Consider the following 9999-nt stretch of genomic DNA (forward strand, 5'->3'; position numbering starts at 1 on the left):
CCTTCAGAGATGGCATTATTTTGCTATGGGGTTGGTTTTGTCAGATGAAGTTTTATGACAAATAGTGGCAATCATCCATCTTTGATGAGCAGACACATACTAAATCAGAAAGACTGCTCCCCACGGACCATCAAGTCACAGTCAACACACGGTTTGGTAAATCATGAGGCCTTTAAGCAAATACTCTTAATTTGACGCAAGCTGGTTTACAGTTCTGCCATATTTAATGCAAAATCAGGTCTTTTCGCCTAGAATGATGAAAAAGAATAAAGTACACCGAAAACAGGTGATCTTTGGGAACAAAAAAGCAACACTGCCAGTGAAAAACAGTTGTCTGTGCAACATGAACAAGTTGATCTGAGCGCACTGAGAAGGAAGTACCAGTCTCACTGCAGAGCTTTGTGAGAGACCCAGATCCGAGACAAGATGTGACATTTCACTTTTCAGATATCAGGTAGGGCGGAAAACCTGTCTTATGCTGCAGATCAATACATCACCGAGAGAGAGAGAGGCCATAGCCCAAATCAATCTGTAAGGTGTCGGAAACATCTAGGCCAACACCTGGCTACAGTGCCCTTTAGCCTCCAGAAAGCCACAGACTAAGAAGTTGTCAGGAGATGAAGTCAGCTGTGAAACAACACAAAGCAAACATGAAAGGAGCCTCTGTCATGGAGAAGGGCATTGCTGTTTTCCAAAAATAACCATCTGTACTGCACAGATTCCCAGGCCCAAATCTGCATGGTATTTTATTCAGGACTTGCTGAGAGTCAGCTTTACTCCATGAACATACTACCTTTTGACTGGACAATTGGGAAGAAGGCAGGGGGGTGGATTTCTGATGCTTGCTGCATGCAGTATAGTTTCTAAAGCTTGAGATTCACTAGGATCACCTACAAAAATGAAACCACGTAATAACAATTAACTTTTCTTTTGTAGAAATTGCAGGCTGTATTATAACTGGTGATTTCTATAGGGTGATGATATATACCATGGCTCCTCTCATTCACGAATTATTACAAGTAGGACTTCATTCCTCATCCTCCTTTTTGTAAAGGGCACATTAAAAAGTCTGGCCCATGGTTGCTCTGGCTATTTTAGTCACATACGCAAGGACACGTCTGAGACCACTCCCCAAGAGTTCCACTTTCAGGTCACTTCTCTTTCAAAGACTAGTTTCCAAATGAATGATGGGGGTTTGTTTCCCTCCATCACAGATTTTTTTTTGGTCACAAAAATGATTTATCTGTTGACAGCTAGGTTCACTGCCCTCAGGCAACTGATGTCAGTAGAAACCACTCAATGAAAAGCAAAGAACACTTTACCAATTTAAAGAAAGGGGGGGGGGGGGGGGGGGGGGGGAGTTATAAATACCCTCTCCCCTAAGACTGCCTCGTAACTCTTCTGCTTGCTGTTGCAAACCTTGCTTCCTTGTAAATGCCAGAACTTCTGTACTAAGCCCTGGAAGGGACAATGAGCACAAGCAGAGTCAGGTGTTAGGTACATGTTTAATGTCGAGTTACAACACTAGCTACGACTCAAGAGAAGGTGGACCAGACAGTGTTTGGTCTTAAAAAACATTTTTCACTTTCACTATTTGTGAAGTCTCTTCTGTCAAAAGGGTATGATAAAAACACTAGAAAAATACAAGGCTGTGATTCAAAGTGATGGAGAATAAGTCTACAGCTAAAGTATTAAATTAAACACTTCACCGGAGGAAGAAGATGAGATGCACTCATGACATCCAGTGGTAGGGATTAAATGAGGAGATGCACTAATGGCATCCACTGCTAGGGATTAAATCAGTAGTCTGCTGTTGCTAATCTCCCTCTGTAGTCAATGGGACGGACAGCGCTAGAAAATAATTTGGAGCACCTCAGTCACGCCCCTGCCTCTGCCAGTATCTCCCTCCACCTCCGTTTCACACCAAAGGTGAAGGAGAAAAGAACGGTTACATCATTTGCCTTCAAATTTGACTACAGAGACTGCAAGCTCCTGAGAACAAGGACTGTCTTGCAGCCCACTCTAGGTGGCCTCTTAGGAATTAGCCCAATACCTCTAAACAAAACGCCACTTAAAAAGAAGTGTCCTATCAAGAAATCTATAAACTAATAGTGAGTTTATCAATACAGAAGACATAGGAGGGATATTAGGCACCACGCAGTACTTCCAAAACAAAGTCCATGCTAAAATTAGAAGAATCTATATACAAATACACTGTATTATACTTACAACCCAGCTGAGAAGTCATACAGATGTAACCTGCTGCTTATTCAGTGGCTAGATGTGATCACACATCTTTAATCTCAAAAACCAGGACAACAGCAGGCCACGGTTTTACATTTTTCCATTTGAACTACAATCATTGTCACAAGAGCCAATTTCACGTTGGGCTGTTTCTTGTTCTTGTTGCAATTCATCACGAGAAGACATGAGATCTGAGATACCTCGGCAAGGCATAGTCCATGAATAATACAGCGCATTACTTTGACCTTTTGAGTTTGCTTTGTAGTGTGATTGGCCAAGCATTCCTGTCCTCCCCTGTTAACCACCCCATTAACCTGGGAGGAGAAGGTGGAACGGACAGACAATTAGCCAGCAGAATACTAAAAAGGTTAACACAGGAGCACACAGCCCTGGCTTTCTTGAGCTTTAATGGGTATTAAGATTCTGAAATCTCTTCCCTCTTTCAAAGTCTGCAGGGAAAAAATAAGAAATCGCACAAGATGAACTTTGTTCTCCTTTCAGATTATAATCATGTAGCTCCTTTCAGATGTCACACTTGGATGATTCTAGTTTATGCGTGAATAAACCGAGAAGAATGTTTATTTTTACCCCTCTCAATATGGAGAATATTCAATTAGAGCGGTGAACTTTTTCTTTGAAGCTGGTCATTCTTGAGCAAAGGAAAATTGGAGAAAGCAGAGGCGAAAAAGCTCCATACGGCAGCCTTCTTTAAAAAGGTCACACTTGCTACGCTAACTACGCGAGCTGAGTCATTCCAGTCATCTCCTAGTCAAAGAGACGAAATGGTGGAATTTTTGCATCCTGTGGGCTGTCAGCTGCAGAAAGCTTTATCTCGGTATTCACCAAGACAATCAGGGCAGGCGGATCTCATACGTCTCAGGCACATGTAGAAAATGAGGCACAGTACATCTTGGTGGAGTTTCAGAAGTGTCTGCTGAAAGCAGCTGCCCCATTTCCCCTGCGTTTCCATACATCTTTGTAAACATCTTCCTTCTTTTTCTTTTTGAAAGATCACACCATCATGAATGACAGACTTATAGAGGCAAGCATCAGAAAGTGTTTTCTGAAGCTTTGTAGTCAAAAGACCTATTTTCAAGACTTCACATGAGCTTCTTCGCTCGTAAAGATTTTCTAAACATTACTCCGGTGGTTCAGTTACGATGACCTGGGAGAGTTTGTTTTTCAGATGCTGCCATATTCTTGTCTTTGCACCAACGTGTTACTCTGAGTTGCTATTAATAGCAATTATATGAAATACTTACTTTAGATGGAAGAAGCAGGGGCAAAGAGAAAGGGATCTTTCCGCTACCCATTAGAACTCCAAATTTTACATTTATTACAGGTATTGACCACAATAACGCAGAGTCTTTTTATTATCTCACAGTAATAATATAATCTCTATTTTGTTTAAGGTGAACAGTGATATTCAGACAGGCAGAATTACAAACAAAGAAAAGATAAAGATTTAAATTATAAAAAAGACTTTGTGGTTTCTCTCTGTAACACATTTTAAGTCCAGAAGAGACTGTTAAGATCACCTATATGCCAAGGATTTTTACGCTGTGCTTTTTGATATATGGGATCTCAAGTAACATAGCATTTCTTTTGACCCTTGCTCTTGAGCATTATCTTTGACGGATTTTTACAAATTATGTTTACCAGCTCTCCGTAACTCTACCCACTGCCATTTAGGACTACAGGGACACCATCATCACAAAACCTCCCAACCTCAACAGCTCATTTCTACAGATGACTACCACAAATCAAAACATATCACAGATTAGGAGAGTAGTAATCCTGTCAAGAACCAGATTAAACTCTGTGTATGTTGAATAGGAAAGGCAAATGAAGAGAAAGAAAAAGAAAGACACTCCATTCCTGCAATTGTTCTAGTGTCTGGGTGACCTAGGGAGTACCTATGGCAGTGAACGAATTGTCCCCTCCCGCAGATAAAGGACTAAAAATCTTATTGCTCTTTGTGCTCACTAAATGAGGGCTGAGGCAATCCGTAAGAGAATGAGAGTACCAGGAAACATGCTGAGTTGTTATACTGCCTTGAACAGTTTCTCTCCAAAGCCTCCTTTATAAGCAACACAGCAGTAACTTTATTTTTGAAATATATTTATCCACCACTATTGTTAAATGTGCCCTAAGAATTTTTGTTTTCCAAAGCTGATGAGACCATCAGCTTTTACATATCAACAAACAAGCAGAGAGAAAGCTTTTTTCGTTAAGATATGGAGTGTCACTTTTTGTGGGGGTAAAAGCTGGAGGTGCATAAAACCGAATTCTGCCATTTAATTAGTAATCAGCAGCGATCTGTCAGTCAGAGTTACTGTAATTCATGAACTGTTAAGTCAAAGCAAAAATGGCAAGTAATTAGACTGTATCCATTAGAGCCCCACTGGTACTCACTCGTACAGCTAGAGTTTCAATCTGAGGAAGAAATGGAAGTGTGAAACTCCTTAATATATTCAGCTTTTTAATTAGCAATCAGTGATGATTTGTCAGCCATACCAACTCTAATGCACGAGCCATTGAAACACAGAAAAAAGGCACATTTTCAAAATCATTTATGCTTATATTTACATTCCCTCCAGGCTGAAACACTGGAGAAACTACTGAAATATCATCTTCGCCATCACAGAGCAGCAGAAAGCATGTAGGAGCTTACAATCCAACACAGCCAATGAATTACTGACCGTTTGGGTAAAGACGGATGTTGAATATTTAGGAGAGGTAGTTAGTATCTCCAAACACTGACAAATAAACATTACCATTTTCAACTGAACACAAAACAAAATCTCCAAGAGCTCAGGTAATACAATTTATATTCCAGTCAAGCCCATTTTAAAGAATCCATTAATAAATTGATGGCGTGCTTACCAGGCTGTTGCGCTTTCCTCCATCGCTGGAGGTGGTGGAAGAGAAGTGCAAAAAGTCGTCCTTTACCGGATCTTCACAGGTGCCAGGGAAACCTGAGCTGGCGAGGCAGAACGCAGCCTGCTTCTGGGCTTTGGTAGGGGCAAGATTTTACCTCCCTCAAAATAGGATGGCCTCTAGCTGCTGGTAAGCTGAGCAGCAAAGCTGGGCTCTCCAGCATTAGGCCAAAAGCCACTTCCTTCTTCCTCAGCCCTCGAAGAAATTGAGGTGCTGGAGGGAGAGGGGGAATAAGAGGTATAAAGCTTCTCCTCTTTTTCCCATATTCATATAAATATCAGAAATTAGTTGCTTAATTTCACCAATATAAAGTACCCACACTAGGCCTCCCTATATAGGGCAAAAATAAAAGGATGTTTCACATCTCTTTATAAGTATCTTTTTTTCACTACTTCATAGATACATGTATTTATATATATATATAACTTGTTTCAACAACAAAGGGTAGCTCCCACTATAGTCAGACTCTCCTTAAAAGTCAGTGTCAGTGTATGGATCAGTTGATAAAGGCACCAAGACAGCTTAAACTAATTACAATTTGCAGGTAGGGTGGTAATTGCACTTCTAACTGCCTAAATTAGGCATACAAATGCATGGTTGCATTTGTATAGAGGCTGACAGAATACTCTGTGCCAGCTGAAAATTCAGCCCTAAATAGTGGTAATGTTCTTATCTAAAAATGATGTTTGTTTGCCTTAACATCTGACAGTGTTATATCTATTTCACTAGATGTTTAATTAGTTTGTTTTCATGGTGTTCTCATTTCCATTTTAGCTTTTGTTACTGATGGGAGGGAGCAGGTTTCTGGCTCTGCGCTTAAAACCGGTCCCAAGGCAAAGAACGTGGCACCAGTTTGCCTTCACCCTTCCAATGTCAGCACATAAAGCACTCAGCCAACATTTTAAGCTCTCAACAGCTTTTGTGTTTTTAAAGCACATTGTAGCTAGCCCCTGTTTTGTCTCTGATGGCTGGCTTTCAGAAGTTGTAAACATCCATCTCACAGTGGAGTTTTCAGTTCCTATTTTTGAAACAGCAACTATTTTTCTGCAAAATACAGGTCAAGCCATGCTGTTGAATCTACAACAGATTCACAAACAGGTGCTCTCAAGCAGTTGTAATTTCTCCACCTTTTCTCTTTGAACAAAAACCTATAAAAGATTAATCATCTTAGTCCATAAAGGCTTTAATAGCTTGCCCTGAGTGGATGTTTATGAATTCTGGGTATAGGTTCATGAATGGCTGGAACGCTCAAGCTCAGACTAAGCTATGTGAGGAAGTTCACATGATTCAAATATCAACAAAAGGAGAAGAGTTCCACTCCAACCTGTGTCCCAGACTTCCTCTGGTCTCTTGGCCAACTGCTGGCTTCTTTAATATCTCAGCAGGGTTTTTCCTCACTATTTTAAGCAAGCAAACAAACTATTGCTTCCTTATACATCACCCTGCCTCAGTACAAGCTTTACTACTACAAGCTACGTACTCCCTCCAAACTACCACCCGATAGCTATACCGGCCCCTTAAACACCCTTTATAGTATAAAGTTCTGAGCACTATTCCATATTTCAGCTAGTAATAAAGACAGGTTGGTAACACAATACATAATTTTCTCAAAATGTTGAAAGGGATACTTAAATAAACTCCATGGCAATGTACATACAGCACACCTACCCAAAGGAATTTTCTTCTTGGAGCACTACTACCCAGAACTTCAAGAAACGCATACTAACAAGGGAAGCGAGCAAGCACGCTGTTAGAAAACCGCATTCTCCTTGAAAGTTTGGATCAGACATCCCCCTAACACCCACCCAACAGAAGACCCCTTCCTTTGATAGCTGTTCTTCAATTTTAAGAGGCACCAATTTAGAACGACGGTCGAGAGTAAGGATTCTGGTAGCAATGAGCACAAGCTCATTGAACTGTTTGATTTTGTAGAGCCTACAAGAAGAGAAGGTTGTTTTTTAAACAGAGATCATCTTTTGACCTCCTCTTCAGAGAGTTCCAGTCTTTCCGAATGAAAACAATTCTTCTGGGTGCTGAATGTGGACTGGCTAACGCTTTAGCACAGTGGTAAGTGAATGAGAGCTAGATTAGAAAGAAATGTCCTTTTTATCCCCAAGTTTGTTCCTTAAAGAGCTGCAGAACAGATCATATAGTTTTACTGATACAAAAATCTCAGCATAAAGACTTAAGAAATTATACTTCATTCAACTAAACTCTCTGAATTGAAGTTTAAAAAAATATTCAGGAGATTTGAGTTGTCTGTATCATGATTGAAGCTAAGTATTGTACAAAACTAGGTGACTACTGTTATTCAACAAGGCACATCCCACAGCGGCTAGATGGTAAAAGTATTATGGTTTAAAATTCTGGTTTTGAGAAGCAGTCTCACCTAAAATTTAAAAGAACACCAACCAAAATACCCCCCAAAATAACATACTTATTCTAATACTACAACACGTGCATGTAGTATTGGAAATGGAGAAGGTGGGGGCAAACCTCTCATTTGTAAAAATTTCTTATTTTTGCTTGTTTCTGTTACTCTGGAGCATCTCTCCAACTTAGAAAGCTCACTTCCACTTCTAATCCTGTTCTGGCATGTACTCAAGTTTCTTGCTGCTGTGTGACAGCTGTAAAACTAGTAAGCCCATTCTCCCACTCCATTATCCACTCAGTCAAGAGAAATACTGACCAGACCCCTGAGGAGCCCCACTCAATTTGACCACAGTGGATACTAATAAGATTTGCTCTCCCATGGGTAGAGATCTGCCAGCTTTGTATTTGCTCACTAGTAGTTTCCCTTCTGCTAGCAAACTTCTACTGTCATGGAAGACAATGCCTTCCTAAAATTGGGTCAGATGATTCCTACTTTTTTCTCCAGTATCCAAAAGACTCGTTATACTGCTCTAGATAATCAGACTGAGAACAAGTTGTCAAATCTGCAAATCAGTCTTAATTATTACCTATCAGCTTGTTATTTTAAACCAAAATCTCACTGCTTTCACTTCTATCTCTCCGGAAAACTTCTGGTCCTCTAACAGTCAATATCCAAAAAGCAGTTAAGGGCGTCAGTGTAATCCGAAGATACACAGTAGTAGTGTATCCTCTCACCAGTTTGGGACCAAGCATGCCCTCAATTAACTGCTGCTAGAGTATGCCACCTTGGAGTGTAGTCAAAGAGCAGTAGACAAAGTAATGAATACATTATCCATTTTAAATCATCTCACTTAATTAGAAGGAGACTGAGCTGCCATTTTTCTCTTAGTCCTAACAAGGTTTTCTTTTTTTTTAACAGTACAGCTATTTTTTAATAAAAATAAGGGCATCTCATGCTGAAATTTGACATAACAGGTTAAGATAATAATGCATCCAGAATGCAGGAGGGGGTAAAGCCATGCTAGAGGCAGGCCAAGTCTTCCCTCATTCTTCTCCTTCTTCAAGAGTTATTAGCAAGACCAAGCAAAACTAGTTCCTCCATTAGGAAGTTACACGCAACAAATGAAGAGCAGTAGGACTTAGCACTCCAAACAATCATTTTGCATTCAGTTAGCAACAACAGAGCTGTGCATTAGTGGTCATAACAAGATTTAGGCACTACAATAAGCACTAGAGGTTCAATTGGTTTTGAGTGCAAGTGAACTTGGTATAGAAGCTAAATACAAATATTTTTTAATTTAAGATGACCAGAGGAATAATGAAAGGCTGATATTATCATACGTTTGCATGGAGTTTACCAGGTTGAAGATGCCCTTCCAAAAATAACAAAAAAGAAACCAAAAACCATAGTATTTATTGAATAGTTTATTTCCTAGAGCCACTTTATTATGTAAGTGTCAGTGCATATTTAGCTCAGGCATTTATTTTGAACAAATGAGGACAAAAAAACCCCACAGATACACATATCCAGGGGAAAAGGGGAGAATGGTGAATATATTAAGGAAAAAAAGGTTTGGTTCTGGCAGATTCAGGCCTACCAAGTCGTACACTTTATTAGGAATAGCTATATAGCTAATGAGAGTACATCTGTAGGCTAGAGCCCAACACAACCCTTTTTATGTGAAAAGACAAAGTAGACTCATAAAAGCCTGTTTAGCAAAGCCATAAACAGTGTTATTTTAAACAGTTTATTTACATTGCTTAGATTGGCAAAGAGATATAAAAAACAGTTAAGTCAGACACATTCAGAAGCATCACTAGTTACATATAGACATAAGACAAGACACTGGTAGTTAAAAAGAAACCAGAAGTTGAGAACTCTGGCTAATACAGACAGTTAAACCGTTAATGAAATGCAGAAATATACATATTTAGATAGTTCCTGAGATAGCATTGCATCATACTAACTGTTCAGAGATGAAAGAAGTGAACATGTATTTTTGAAGGAAGACACAAATATAGGAGAAAGCCATGTAAAAGCCTTAGGAGTACTACACCTGAAATTTGACACACCAAAATTGGGACCTCAAATTATGAGGTCACACCAATAATCTCATGCATTAAATAATGATTCAATAACCAAGTATGTGGAAGGTGTTGGGGTTTGGGCGTTTGTTTGTTTAACAGCCCTACCAGAAGGGCGTGTAATTGTTTTCCTCAGACCTCCACTTCAAAGAATTCAATTGATCATTTTTGGTGGTCAAAGCTAGTCATAGTCTTTAAACTTACTATTCAAATAAACCCACGTAACATACCACTGTGTTACAGCGAGGCTGCAGAAGACCATAATCACAGAAACTCAATTCTATTTCTTTATAAAGAACTACATTTATAAAATATCTGGAATAAGCAGCTGTACAACAGATGAACTTCCATACTTGA

The sequence above is a fragment of the Gavia stellata genome, chromosome 11, assembly GCF_030936135.1.
Source record: "Gavia stellata isolate bGavSte3 chromosome 11, bGavSte3.hap2, whole genome shotgun sequence".
Lineage (NCBI taxonomy): Eukaryota > Metazoa > Chordata > Aves > Gaviiformes > Gaviidae > Gavia > Gavia stellata.